The sequence below is a fragment of the Marmota monax genome, unplaced genomic scaffold (assembly GCF_021218885.2).
Source record: "Marmota monax isolate L192 unplaced genomic scaffold, Marmota_monax_Labrador192_F-V1.1 WCK01_AAM20220418_F8-fsc00002, whole genome shotgun sequence".
NCBI classification, from domain to species: Eukaryota; Metazoa; Chordata; class Mammalia; order Rodentia; family Sciuridae; genus Marmota; species Marmota monax.
Window position 1 is genome coordinate 19,315,767 of NW_026693571.1, and position 16,207 is coordinate 19,331,973.

A 16,207-nucleotide genomic window follows, 5' to 3' on the forward strand; every position below is an offset into this window, starting at 1 on the left:
AAGGTAGCCATGTGATATGATCCAGGGCGAGAAAGTATGAACAGATGTGATTTGGTGCCACTTCTTCCTCTTCTTTTTGCCTGGTTTGTGGTTTTGAGTACTAGAGACATTGATGCCATTTGATTCCATATTAGTTGGTACCAGGTAAGAAAACAAGTGAGAGTAGGATAAAGATGGCAGACCAAAAAGGTAGAAAGTGTCCAGGTGCCCAGTGGCATTTTAAGGGCCAACTCAGGACTGCCTTAACCTGGACTTATGAAAGGTGAGGACCTCAAGTCCTTTAAGCCAGTGCTTCTGGTCCTTTTCCAAGTTTCAGCACATGTATTCATATGTTGTACTGCAGATAATCTCCAATAACTCAAGTGGTTCCCCCCAAGACTACATGATCAATATCTAAGTTTTTAATCACGGCAGCACTCAGATAATTCTGACTTAAGCTACTTTAAAAAAGTTATTTGTTCTTTTTAGTTATACATGACAGTAGAATGTATTTTAACATACATGGAGTATAACTTCCTGTTTTTGTGGTTGTTCATGATGTAGAGTTACACTGGTCATGTATTCATATAAAAACATAGGAAAGTTATGTTCAGTTTATTCTACAGTCTTTTCTATTTTCATCCCTCCTTTTCCTCCCTTTATTATCCTTTGTCTAATCCAGTGAACTTCTACTCTATCTTCTCCCAACCCCAAAATGCATTATTGTGAGTTAGCATCCACTTATCAGAGAAAACATTCCGCATTTGTTCTTTAGTTTTGGTTTATTTCACTTAGCATGATAGTCTCCAGGTATATCCATTTATCAGAAAATGGCATAATTTCATTCTTATTTATGGCTGAGTAATATTCTACTGTGCATATAAACCACATTTTCTTTATCCACTTATCTGTTGTAGGGCATCTAGGTTGCTTCCACAGTTTAGCTATTGTGAATTGAGCTGCTATAAACATTAATGTGGCTGTATCAATATAGTATGCTGATTTTAAGTCCTCCAGGTATATACCGAGGAGTGGGATACTTGAGTCAAATGGTGGTTCCATTCCAAGTTTTATGAGGACTTTCCATACTGCTTTCCAGAGTGATTGCACCAACTTGCAGTCAAACCCACCAGGAATGTGTGAGTGTGCCTTGGGTAGTAATGATTATCACATTTCACCATCAATAATGACCCCATGCTCCCTCACTTCCCCTTCCACCCCTCTGACCTATGTAAAGTTAGTCTATTCCTCCCATGCTCCCTATCCCACTATGAATCAGCATCCTTATATCAAAGAAAACATTCGGCATTTGGTTTTTTGGGATTGGCTAACTTCACTTAGCATTATCTTATCTAATTCCTCCATTCATGGAATTATAAAATGCCATGATTTTATTTTCTTTTAATGCTAAAAAATTCAATTGTGTATATATACCACATTTTCTTTATTCATTCATCTACTGAAGGGCATCTAGGTTGGCTCCACAGTTTAGCTATTGTGAATTGTGCTGCTATAAACATTGATGTAGCTGTGTAATATGCTATTTTTAAGTCCTTTGGGCATAGACTGAGGAGTGGGATAGCTGGGTTAAACGGCAGTTCTATCCCCAGTTTTCCAAGGAATCTCCATACTGCTTTCTATATTGGCTGCACCAATTTACAGTCCTACCAGCAATGTATGAGAATGCCTTTTCTCCACATTCTTGCCAACATTTATTGTTGTTTGTATTCTTGGTAGCTGCCATTCTGATTGGAGTGAGATGAAATCTGAGAGTAGTTTTGATTTGTATTTCTCTAATTGCTAGTGATGATGAACATTTTTTTCATATATTTGTTGATTGAGTGTATATCCTGTTCTGAGAAGTATCTGTTCAGTTCCTTGGCCCATTTATTGATTGGGTTATTTTTTTATGGTGTTAAAATTTTTGAGTTCTTTATATGTCCTAGAGATTAGTGCTCTATCTGTTGTGTATGTGGTAAAAATTTGTTCCCAAATATAGGCTTTCTCTTCACCTGATTGTTTCTTTTGCTGAAAAGATGCTTTTTAGTTTGAATTCATCTTATTTATTGATTCTTGATATTAATTCTTGCACTATAGGAGTCTTATTAAGGAAGTTGGGGCATAATCTGACATGATTATGCCTACTTTTTCTTCTAGTAGACACAGGGTCTCTGATTTAATTCCTAGGCCCTTGATCCACTTTGAGTTGAGTTTTGTGCATGGTGAGAGATAGGGGTTTAATTTCATTTTGTTGCATATGGATTTCCAGTTTTCCTAGCACCATTTGTTGAAGAGACTATCTTTTCTCCAATGTATGTTTTTTTTGTGCCTTTGTCTAATATAACTGTAATGATGTAGGTTATTCTCTGTGTCATCTATTCTGTACCATTGGTCTACCAGTCTATTTCAGTGCCAATACCATGCTGCTACTGTTACTATTGCTCTGTAGTACAGTTTAAGGTGTGGTACAATGATGCCAGTTTCTTCACTCTTCCTGCTAAAGATTGCTTTAGCTATTTTTGGCTCTCTTATTTTCCCAGATGAATTTTATTTCATGACTGCTTTTTCTATTTCTATAAGGAATGTCATTGGAAATTTGATTGGAATTGCATTAAATCTGTATAGTGCTTTTGGTAGTATGGTTATTTTGACAATATTAATTCTGCCTATCAAAGAACAAAGGAGATCTTTCCATCTTCTAAGGTCTTCTTTGATTTCTTTCTTTAGGGTTCTGTAGTTTCCACTGTATAGATCTTTCACCTCTTTCATTGATTCCCAAGTATTTTATTTTATTTTTGAGGCTATTTTAAATGGGTTAGTTTTCCTCATTTCTCTTTCTGAGGATTTTTCACTGATATACATAAACGTTTTTGATTTATGGATGTTGATTTTGTATCCTGCTACTTTTCTAAATTCATTTACTAGTTCTAGAAGTTGTCTGGTGGAACTTTTTGGGTCTTTTAGGTTTAGAATCATATCATCAGCAAATAGTTCTGATTTTAGTTCTTCTTTTCCCATCTGTGTCCCTTTAATTTCTTTAGTCTGTCTAATTGCTTTGGCCAGTGTTTCAAGAACTATGTTAAATAGAAGTGGTGAAAGAGAGCATCCCTATCTTGTTCCAGTTTTTAGAGGGAATGTCTTAAAATTTTCTCCATTTAGAATGATGTTGGCCTGGGGCTTAGCATAGATAGCTTTAACAGTGTTGAGATATGTTCCTGTTATCCCTAATTTTTCTAATGTTTTGAACATGAAGAGGTGCTGTATTTTGTCAAATGCTTTTTCTGCATCTATTTAGATGATCAGATGATTCTTATCTTTCTGTCTATTGATGTGATGAATGACATTTATTGATTTCTGTATCTTGAACCAAACTTGCATCCCTGGGATTAATCCCACTTGATCATGGTGCACTCTCCTTTTGATATGTTTGTATTGGATTTGCCAGAATTTTATTGATAATTTTTGCATCTATATTCATTAGAGATACTGGTCTGAAGTTCTCTTTCTTTGATGTGTCTTTGCCTAATTTTTAAATCAGGGTGATATTGGCCTCATAGAATGGATTTGGAAGTGCTCCCTCTTTTTCTGTTTCCTGAAATAAATTGAAGAGTATTGGTATTAGTTCTTCTTTAAAGGTCTTGTAGAACTCAGCTGTGTTTCTCTCTGGTCCTGGGCTTTTTGTGGTTCCTATGCTTCTGATAGCATCTTCTATTTCATCACTTGATATTGGTCTATTTAAATTGTGTATATCATCCTGATTCAATTTGGGCAAATCATATAACTTAAGAAATTTGTCAATGCCTTCAATATTTTCTACTTTATTGGAGTACAAGTTTTCAAAATAATTTCTAATTATCTTCTGCATTTCTGTAGTGTTTATTGTGATATTTCCCTTTTCATCATATATGTTAGTAAATTGAGTTTTCTCTCCTTCTCTTTGTTAGCATGACTAAGGGTTTGTCAGTTTTATTTATTTTTTCAAAGAACCAACTTTTTGTTCTCTCACTTTTTTCAATTGTTTGTTTAGTATCAATATCATTGATTTCAGCTCCAATTTTAATTATTTCCTGTCTTCTACTGCTTTTGTTGTTGATTTGTTCATCCTTTTCTAGGCCTTTGAGATGTAATGTTAAGTCATTTATTTGTTGACTTTTTCTTCTTTTAAGGAATGAGGTCCATGCAATGAACTTTCCTCATAGTACTGCTTTCATAGTGTCCCAGAGATTTCTATATGTTGTATCTGTGTTCTCATTCACCTCTAAGAATTTTTTAATCTCTTCCTTGATGTCTTTTGCAACCCATTGTTCATTCATTAGCCTATTATTTAGTGTCCAGGTGTTGGAGTAGTTTTATTTCTAATTTTATCATTGATTTGTAATTTCATTCCATTATGATCTGATAGAATGCAGGGTAGTATCTCTATTTTTGTGAATTTGCTAAGAGTTGCTGTGGGAGACCAACCTCACATGTGACTCATTTAACTCCCTGCTGGGCGATGTGGCATCAGGCACCCATGCTGCTAGATTGCCTGCTGGTCTAGGGTTCCAGTGACTGTGTCTTTGTGCTCAGGCATGTCTTGCTACAGCCCCTTGGGTGGAGCTACGCTCACCTGTTTCTTTGTAATATTACCCCTTGCCCTGTTTAAGTTAGAATGTTCCTTGGAAGTGCCTTGTGTTGTTTCCTTCTCTTACTGTGCCCTTGGGTGTGGCCTACCTAGATGTCAGTCAACCTGCTGACAGTGGACATCATGAAGATAGACTCAGCCCCATGAAACCTGACCTCTTTCCTCATTTGAATAGCTTATTCTCAATAAAAAGGGTCAGGGCATGCTTTCTCTCTCTCTCTCTTCCTGTCGACCCTTAAGGTCAGAGGAGCCATCATAGCGATCCCAAAGAAAAAGGTATTTGTGTCTCTTGTGTAGTTATTTTGTGCAGCCCAGTTATCCCAATTTACCTGGAGTGACCCCTGTGCCTTTTAGTCATGAACAGAAACCCGGCAAGTTGCTTTGTGGCATTATATATGGTCTATTTTAGAGAAGGATCCATGTGTTGCTGAGAAGAAAGTGTATTCATTCATTGAAGGATGAAATATTCTATATATGTCAGTTAAGTCTAAGTATTATTGAGTTCTATAGTTTCTTAGTTCAGCTTTGGTTTGGAAGATCTATCCAATGGTGAAAGATGTGTGTTAAAGTCATCTAGAATTATTGTGTTGTGGTCTATTTGACTCTTGAACTTGAAAATAGTTTGTTTGATGAATGTAGATGCTCCATTGTTTGGGGCATATCAATTTATTATTGCTATGTCTTGTTGATAAATGATTTCCTTAAGCGGTATGAAGTGTCCTTCTTTATTCTTTTTGTTTAACTTTGGCTTGAAGTCTACTTTATTTGATATGAGAATGGAAACCCCTGCTTGCTTCCACAGTCCATGGAAATGATGTGATTCTTCCCAACCTTTCTCCTTTAGTCTATGGATGTCTTTTCCTTTGAGATGAGTCTCTTGGAGGCAGCATATTGTTGGGTCTTTTTTTAAATCCAATCTGCCAGTTCATGTCTTTTAATTGGTGAATTTAGGCCATTAACATTCAGGGTTATTAATAAGACATGATTTGTATTCCCAGTCATATTTGTTTATTTTTGGTATTTAACTTGATTTGGTTTATTCTTTGGGTTTTCCTTTAGTGTAATATCTCCCTTTGCTGATTTTCATTGTTGTTTTTTGTTTTCTCCTCATGGAGTATTTGGCCAAGGATGTTCTGTAGTGCAGGCTTTCTAGTTGTAAATTCTTTTAACTTTTGTCTATCCTGCAAGGTTTTTATTTCATTATCAAATTTAAAATTTAATTTTGCTGCATATAAGGTTCTTTGTTGGCATCCATTTTCTTTCAGAGCTTGGTATATGTTATTCTAGGATCTTCTAACTTTCATGGTCTGGGTTGAAAAATATGCAGATATCCTAATTGGTTCCCCCCTTTATGTAATCTGATTTCTTTCTCTTGTAGCTTTTAAAATTCTCTCCTAATTCTGTATGCTAGACATTTTCATTATAATGTTCTTTGGTGTGGATCTGTTGTGATTTTGTACATTTGGTGTCCTGTAAGCCTCTTGTGTTTAATTTTCTAATTCATTCTTCATTTTGGGGAAATTTTCTGATATTATCTCATTGAACAGATTGTGCATTCCTTTGGTTTGAAACTCTATGCCTTCCTCTATTGCAATAACTCTTATATTTGGTCTTTTGATGTTATCCTATAATTCTTGGATGTTCTGCTCATGGTTTCTTACAATCTTCACTGTGTGGTCTACTTTATTTTTCAGATTGTACACTTTGGCTTCATTATCTGACATTCTGTCTTCCAAGTGATCCAATCTGTTGGTGATGCTTTCTACTGAGTTTTTTTTTTAATTTGGTTTTTTGTTTCCTTCATTTCAAGGATTTCTGATTGTTTTTTAGTTTTTCCCCAGAATCTCTCTCTCTTTCTCGAAGTAATTCTTTGCTACCTGTATTTGCTCTCTTAATTCTTGGTTAATGTGATCAATGATTGTATGTATTTGCTCATATAGGTCATTCTTTAATTCACAGATCATTGTAATTATGTACATTCTGAACTACTTCTCTGACATTTCATCAACTGTGCTGTCCATGAGTTCTGTTATTATGGTATCCTGGTTTGTTTGGGGCACTTTCATCCCTTGTGTTTTCATGTTGTCTATGTGATTTTCTTTTTTGCAGTGTGGATCTGCAGTATTACAGTTTCTACCCTATAATCTTGTAGTATCTATGTAGATTATCTGTATGTCACCTTAGTGTTGGGCTTGCAGACCCTTCCATGTCTCATGATGGATGCTCCTGCAACTATAGGATGTCATGGCAATAGCAGGAGATAATTCCAGTTAACAGTGGAGGTGCCCCAAAATGGATGCAACGTCTTTCAGAGATGGGGCTGAACGTGTAGGCCTTACACTGTTTGGGATGCCTGCTCCAAGATGCAGCTGATTCTAGGTTGTGTCTGTTGGTGCAAGGTGGAGGCTACTGCATGGGGAGGGCTATGGAGATGGCTGTAATGTCTCAAGATGGAAGCAGGTTAGACATGGGCTCCCAGATGGTGGGGAGAAGGGGCAGACCCAAGCTTAAGCTGGGCCCTGGCTCCTGCACAGTTCAGTGAGGCAGGTCTGGGCAGGGCCTGATCTCTGCTGGGTGTCTGCTGGTGGCTGGATGGATTTGGGCCTACCTTGGGTGCTGGCTCCCACACAGGTCAGCAAGGCAGTTCTGGGCCAACCCTGACTCTGCTGGGTGTCTGCCGGTGGGCAGAGGCTATCCTAGGCAAGGCCTGAGCTCCAGTCTCTCTCTCCACGTTCTTGATTGTTTCCTTTGCTGTGAAGAAGACTTTAAGTTTGATATCTTTCCATTTATTGATTCTTGATTTCACTTCTTGTGCTGTAGGGGGTCTTCTTGAGGTATTCAGTTCCTAAGCTGACATGATGGAGATTTGGGCCTACTTTTTCTAATAGGAGGTGCAGGGACTCTGGTCTAATTTAAGCCATCTTTAGTTATGGTTTCTCTTCTGTGAGGTTGAACACCTCATGAACCCTTTGGAGTTTGAACAGTCTTGGGAGGCAAGGAAGTAACAACCTGAAAAAGAGAAAATGATCTGGTAACCGAAAGTCACAATAAAAGCACAAAGCAAGTCAGTCTTTGTGAGATTAAAGTGGGAAATGTGGCAATTAAAAAATAAATTCTGTTAAAGCAGGGGTTTCCAAGTTAAAAAAATCTGAGAATTGAGCATTATGATGAGAAGATCTAAAGGCTCTGCAGGCACCTAGCTAATGGAATGGAGAGGGAGGCCTACAGTCAAGGAAGGAAAGCAACATGAACTAAAGGAACTGGAGCTGTGAAATTCTCTAAGCATGTAGATGGCGTGTCAGCTTTTTGTCACTTGTGACAAATGCCTGAGAAGAATAACTTAGAGAAGGAAAGATGTATTTTGGTTTACTCTTTAGGAGGTTTCAGGGCATGGTGTAGGAAAGCTGCTCCCTTCGTGGCAGATGGAAGGATGGGGAGAAAGAATAAGAAATACCTTTCCAAGTCATGCCCACAGTGACCTACTTCTTCCAACCAGGCTCTAGCTTCAAAAGTTTTCACCACCTCCCACTAATGTCATCCAATTATTAATCCACTTATGGATTGATATATTCATAAGGTAAGAGCCCTCAGGGTCCAATTATTTTCCAAAGGCCCGTTTCTGAACATTGCTGTATTGAGGACCAACACTTCAACACATGTACCTTTGGAGGATATTCCAGATTCAAACCATAAGAGGTATTGGTGTACAGAAAAAAAAATGTTCTATTGTAAGTTGAAGGTATTAAAGGAGAAGAAATTGGCTTCTACTAGATGAGAACTACAACACTGTGAAGTGGAGGAAAGGATTTACACTAAGGATGTACAGTTCAAATGATGAGACTTGAAGGGAGGTTGCTGGCTGTATTCTCTATAAGCAGCATTGCAAGTCTAGAATAAAACAGTTTTGAGGAATGGATCATATCTTTTTGCCTTTTCTCACCCTTATTATATCTCTAGTTCTTCTCTCACCCTTGTTATGTCCCTAGTCCTTCCCACTTGTCATTTTCCGGCTCCTTCTTCTCTGATCAGATTATAGCACTACAAACAAAATTGAATACAGCTAAAATAAAATAGACTCTATAAAATATATAGAATATCCCACATCTCTGAAACATTTTCCCTGATTACAAATTAATAAAAATTTAAAATAAGAATTATTGCTTTAAAGTATAATATAGATATATTACATAAATATTATATATAATATATTATGCAATACACAGATAATATAGGTCTCTTCCAGAGGCAAGGAGTCCACTTTCTTTCCATTCTTGTTTGGGGCTGATTTCAAATGGGGTCAGTAGTGGACTGGATCAAGATAGTATTGGCAGGCCAGAATTTTAACAGGGCCATAGATTACCGGGAGATGAATAGCAGGTCCACATAGGATCCTTTATGGCTGAAATTGGTTTTGTCAGGTTTCATTCTGCATCTGGTTTCACGACCACCTCAGAGGTCCCAGATCTCTGCATGACTAGCTAGATGGGGGTCTAGTATGGAACAGAACACTGGTTGGCAGAAAGAATTGTTTCTCAGGATTTGAGAGTGCATTTGCCTGATGACACAGATAATTACATTGTTGAATACATAATAGGTTTCTGACACCATCCAAAGTGTTAAACGTGTATTAACTCATTTAATCCTCACAAAAACCCAATCAATTTTGCATTAAAGAGGCATCAAGTATTATAATTTGTTGTGTGAAGGACAAAATGCTCTGGACAATTGAGATGATTTTATTTGGGCATTTGCAATGGGAAAAAATATTAATGAGGAATGTCAAACAGCTCAAAGAATAGAGAGGAGCTGGGGGCTTATAGTGGCAGATAAAGAAAAGAGCCATGGGGGCGGGGCTAAAGTGGGAAATGAGGAAGGATGGAGACACCTTGGAACATTGGAGGTCAGATTGTGCTTTGCAATTAGCCATTTCCCTGAACACAAAAGATTACAGGAATTTCTTAACAATTGCTGCTCAGAACACAGGGATAAGATAAAAGTTTAACACTGTCAGGCCACAGAAGACTGAGAGGAGCATGACAACTTTCAAAATATGTACCCCTAATTCAAACCTTTGACATGAATTAAGTGCAAGGTCTATTATTCTACAAGTCATCTAAAGTTTTCTAATATTAAATTTCTGGGAACTGAAAACTTAAGATCATCCTCAGTGCTCTTTCTTTCTTCCCTTTTGCAGTACTGGGGATCGAACCCAGAGCCTCCAACCATGCTAAGCACTCACTGTACCACTGGGTTACATGTGCCCAGCCTTTCGAGCTACCTTTGAAGAAATGTCAAGTATTTGATAGATAATTGAGAAGTGATTATTTATGATACAAAGTGATTGAAGTTATGAGAAAGCCTCCCACTGATATATTTTTGGTGTCAACAGTGAGAGGCCACCAAGAACTTAACAAGAAGAAAATAAACATTGTACCAGGTGCAGTGGCACATGCCTGTAATCCCAGTGGCTCAGGACACTGAGGCAGGACGATCACGAATTCAAAGCCAGCCTCAGCAAAAAGGCAAGACACTAAGCAACTCAGTGTGACCCTGTCTCTAAATAAAATACAGAATAGGACTGGGGATGTGGCTCAGTGGTTGAGAGGCCCTGAGTTCAATCCCTGGTAAGCCCCACCCCACTCCCAAGTCCCCCCAAAAGAAAAGAAACATTGCCCTCAGGGAAAGCTACTCTCTCTTTCTGATTTTATGGTACTGCGGATTCTGGGGTACTTTTACTAAGACACCCAGCCTTCCCCAAGACTTGTCATCCTCTTGCCTCAGCCTCCCAAATTGCTGGAAATACAAGCATGTGCCAGAGTGCTAGATAAAAACTATTCTTAATAGCTTAAAACAACAACAATGAGAGACAAGAACTGTGCCTGCCTAGGTCATAGGTTATATCCTGAGCAACAAATCATGCTTCATATAGAATAGGTAATTAGCTATTTGTTTAAATTAGTGACTTTGCTGAAACTTGGAGACTGCATAGAACAACAGGACGAAAATAATTCAGAATATCCTGAATTTCATTCAAAATAACTTGAGTGTAGGCAGGTCTGAAATGTGATCACAATTTAATAAGTAAAGCTCCATGCAGTGGTTTTGTGCCTTAGTTAGAAAGACTATGTACACAAAAAAGGTAAGTTCTATTCAGAGTAGAGAAAATGGAAACCCAAAATGAACAGTTGCTAACAGCCCTCCAAGGATTGTCAAGGTAGGAATATTCAGACAGATGAAAATGGCCTGGGGAGGTGAAAGCTCCCAGCCTTAACCTGATTCCATTAACCATTTGAATTGTATAACTAATGTTCCTATTCTAATTCCATGCTTATTAAGCATTATTGTAATTCTAATTCAGCTTCCTGTGGATGTCAGAGGAACAAATCTCGGATGTAGTGAGATTTGTATTGTCTGTACTAACCATAGCAGAATTGAGCTGCAACCATGCATTTAGCTATTTCTTTACAGATATATCATTAACTACTCTACCTCGGAAACTGAGCAGCTGAGAAACCCAAGTGGTAATTTGACTAGAATTATATTTTAGAAATATATCACAGGCTTTAGTGTGAAGACAGGATTTAAGAAATACAAGACTGGAATCAGGCAAACAAGGTAGAAGTGAATTGCTGAAATTGTCCAAGCAGGAGATAATGAGGACCTGAATTAGGGGTGTATAGGGCTGTAAGAATGTGGAATAGAAATAGGAAACATTTCTCTGCACCCTTACCAGAACTGGGTATTGTTTTTTAAATCTTCATCTTATAGGTGAACAATGTAATGTCATTGAGATCTTAATATCTCTCATTACTAAAAGATGATGAAAATGTATTAGTTCGTTAATTCTTTGTTTAACTATTGTTTATATTATTATTATTTCTGTGTGTTTTGTGTGTGTGTGTGTGTGTGTGTGTGTGTGTGTGTGACTAGGGATTGAACCCTGAGCTTCACATGTTAAGCACATGTTCTTTCACTGAGTTATATCCCCAGGCCCCTGTTTAATTTTTTGAATTTAAATTTTATTTCATAAACTTTTTAGACCTTAAATTTATAAGAGGTTGAAAGTACCAAGAATAATCAATACTGGCAATAGCAGCATTTAAACATGCAAAACCAAATAGAACAATTTGAAATTCAAAACAATTCTATTTTACTATAATGTAATGCATTAACTTTGGTGTGACCTTCAGCTTTGATTTACACAAAGTTGCCAGGGAGACAGAATTTACTAATTCAGCATACAGTAAGGGACTTGTGTTGTAAGAGTCCAAAAAAAAATTAATTCTAAGGAATGGAGTATGTTCTTCCATACAGTTTTAAAGCTCAGGGGAAAAAAATTATCCAGTGAGACTAGAAGAGCAATCCATAAGCGAATTCCAATGTAATATTCTTCCTGGTGTTTATTTATTGCAAACATATTAGCAATACTCAAAGCAAAGATAATAGCAATAAAGGACTTTTTTTTGACAAAAAAATTAAATCATCCACAATCCCATAACCATAATGCTTCATTTTAACTTTCTTATATTGTAGCTTTTGTGTTTGTGTAGCTGGTGTGAGTTGGAGGCCTTTAACAGTGTTTGAGAGTTCCGTCAAATGGATTTCTTCCCTCTTAAATGCCTCCTAAATGCCTACCTCTACAGAAGCTGCTGGGTTTTCTGGAGCAATTATACCCCCTATTCCATTATAACTATAATGGTATGCTGAACAATTTCTTTCCATGGACCAAAGATTTTTACAACCAGAATTTAAATTTGAAAGATGTGCAAATAACATCTTTTAATCACATTACAAATCGTTTTGCCCTTAGTCATTTCTTTTTCTTCTGTAGCTCTCAATACTTGTTATTATGAAAGTAATGGAGTAAGCACTATAGCACTGTGAAAGTGTTGCAGAGGAGACCTGTCTGCAGAGGCAAAGCAACCATGGGGATCCACAGTCACTGGTCCTCACGATCCTTCCTGCTGGAAGAATCCCAAACAAGTCACAGAGTATATATAGGAAGAAGAGTTTCCGACAAATGAGAAATGAGGATAACATACAGTATAGGCACTGCACAGACCGCTGATGGAAAGAATGGTAAGGCTCTTACAGAGTCTGGGGTTTTATAAGGATTTTGGGTCCCTTGGTTCTTGTCATATTGTCTCATACACCCTTAAGTTTCTTACCGCTTTATTTAGAGGGTCATGGTAACCTAGTCACAAGGGATGGATGTGAATGGTTTCAATGACCACCCTTCACAAGAGAGAGACTGTGAAAACATGGTCACAAGGGATGGGAATGACATGAATTCCCTTAAGGGTTATAATTAACTATGGCTGGGAAAGGTTTAACACATCAGTTCCCATTTTCCAGATGTTCTTCTGTTTCAATGAGATTCCCTATGACTCCCAGTCCTGTGACCTGTGGGCACTCTTTGATGAATATGTCTGATGTTCTTTGATGAATATGTCCAGTAAGTTACTGCCTTCATTGTCCTTCCTCCACCCATTTGCTCATGGCTGACTTACCTAACAAAATGTACTCTGGTATCAGATCTTAACCACAGGATTTATAAAGCACACACTTGGAGCAATATTTTTAACTTGTTTTCTCTTCAGTTAATAAAAAATTTTGCAAGATTTTTCTGAGGATTAGATACTGCCAAAGGATAGATTATATACTTAGTGAAATTTAATTTACTTTTAATTATGAGTTATTTTAAAATATGATGCTGTTTGATACTGGATTATGAATAGACTTTATGGGTGTAATCAAAAAAGATCAATGAAGAAAAAACCATGCATATTTTGGCTTTCCTGATTACATGTAAGACTGGTCTTTGATTAATGGCTATATTGATGTTTGAAATACTTTTACCTAATTTTCAGTACTGCCTCCAATTCTTAAGATTCCTTGATCAACTGCAAATACAAAAAAACAAAACAAAACAAAACAAAACAAATTTAAGGCCTATAACAAAGAAAAAATTATGAAATTATAAAAATTCTTGAAAATTATGAATACAATACTGATTATATTTAAAATTTCTTAAAGTCTTCTCATTTATGTCATCTTTTTGTTGTAAATATTACTCCTCCACCCTTGCTTTGGTACTAGGGATTGAACCCAGGGGCACTTTACCACTGAGCTACATCCCCAGTTCTTTATTTTATTTTATTTTTAAGATAGGATCTTGCTAAGTATAGGGTATTGATTTAACATCTGAGAAACCATCTTAAATGTTAGCTGCCATCTTATGAGATAAGTTTCACTTTCCTGTACTGCCTCTTACTTGCACTTCCCCCACCCCTATTCATGACCTACTTCATGGTACCATACCCTAAGCCAATCCCATGAGGATAGGACCCCTTGACTATGGAAAGCCCCACGGTGCTATAGACCTAAGCCAATCCCGTGCTATTCCTGCCGCCTAGCTCTGATGAAAGCATCCTGAGCCTATCCCACAACTCCACAGCTTCAACTCCAAACCCCTACCCTACAAAAGCTCAACACCCCAATATCTTGGGGCCACTCTACACTCTATAGAGAGATGGCCTTTATTTGTCAGCTTTGACAAATAAACCTTTGTGTGGGTCTTTGCCTGGTCTCTGTCCTTCATTTCTTGCTTGCCCATCTCTCTCTTTCTCAGTTTCCTTTTACTATGTTGCTTAGGGTCTTGCTAAATTGCTGAGGCTGGCCTCAAACTTGTGATCTTCCTGCCTCAGTCTCCTGAGTTGCTGGAATTACAGGCATGTGCCACTGTGTCCAGTCATACTGGATATAGCTTGAAGGAGCCCCATATATATGCTGCCCATCTTATGGAGGGAAAGGGAAATAAACATCAAGCATTATCTGTAAAACTAGGTTCTGGTAAGCTGAGATGGATTTTGGTTCTTATGCCTTGTCCCTTGCAAACATTCTCTTTTCTTTTCTTCATTTTTGTAAATTTTAATTTGTTATATATGAAAGCAGAATGCATTATAATTCATATTACACATATAGGACACAATTTTTCATATCTCTGGTTGTATACAAAGTAAAGTCACACCATTTGTGTCTTCATACATGTACTTAGGGTAATGATGTCCATCTCATTCCACCATCTTTCCTATCCTCATGTCCCCTTTTTCTCCTCTCCCCCCATCCTACAAAAATATCAGTGTCATGAAAGGTTAATGAATTTTTCTAGATTAAAGATGGAAAAAGAGACATAAAAATCAAACATAGAGTATAACCTAGGGCTGAGCATATGTCTCAGTGGTGTTCTTGCCTAGCATGTGGAAGGCCCTGGATGTAGATCCCCATCCCAGAAAAAAAAAATTAGACACAATAAAATAAACATGCACACACACACGTGGAAAAGCATTCAGCAGTAAAGGGACATGCTGTCTACACCCTTCTCTCAGGAAGAAGGGTGTATATATGTATATATGTTTATATATATATATATATGTTGAGAAAGCAAATATGTCAAAATATTAAAAATTATATATCTGAGTAAAGATTATATGTGAGATTTTTGTAGTGCTAATAACTTTTTTGTATATTTAATATTTTCTGAAAACTTAAAAATATTTTACTAATGCTTAATAACATTAATTAAAAAAATAAATTAACAGAAATAATTTCCATTATGTAAGCATGGAAGCAGGAAGGTATTAAACCAGGAATGAGCAGGCTTTGTGTGTGTGTGAAAAGCTAAATAGTATATTTTTGACTTTGCAGGCACTGTGGTCTCTGTTGTCGATCTTTAACTGGCTACAGTCACTGGGAAGTCATCATTGACAATACAAAAACTAACGAGTGTGATTGTGTTACAATGAGATGTTAGATAAAACAGGTCATCAAATGGATTTTCCCATTGTCTGCTATTTGCCTACCCCTGTACTATACTATAATATCTTTGAAACTATCATTGCTTCTTCAGTGCCCTACTAAGACCTAGCACTCAGGAAGTCCTCAATAAGTCTGTCAGTTAAATGAAGATTGTCCCTCTCTATCTTAGTTCCAGGTCTTTGATTCTCACAGATAGTAAGACCTTATTCAAATTGCTTTCTTTTTATGACTGAAAGATCTTACCCTTAAGTATGACAGAAATGAAGTAGGATAGAAGAAATATAAGATAGGTAGAAAAAAGATATACAGGAACTGGGGATATAGCTCAATTGGTAGAATGCTTACCTTATATGTCCAAGGCCCTGGGTTCAATCCCCAGCACCACCACCACCACCAAAAAAAAAAAGACAGGAAAATAGGATTTTTGTTGTTGTTGTTGTTGGGGGGGTACTCAGAAGCACTTGACCACTGAGCCACATCACCAGCCTTATTTTGTATTTTATTTACACTCAGGGTCTCACAGAGTTGCTTAGGACCTCACTTTTGCTGAAGCTGGTTTGAACTCACAATTCTCCTGCCTCAGGCCCCCATGCCGCTGTGATTATAGGTGTGTGCCACTGTGCCTGGCAAGAAAATAGGATTTTTTTTTTGTTTTTAGGTGGACACAATATCTTTATTATTATTATTATTATTTAATGTGATGCTGAGGATAGAACCCAGTGCCCTATGCATGCTAGGTGAGGGCTCCACCTCTGAGCCACAACCTCAGCCCGAAAATAGGATTTT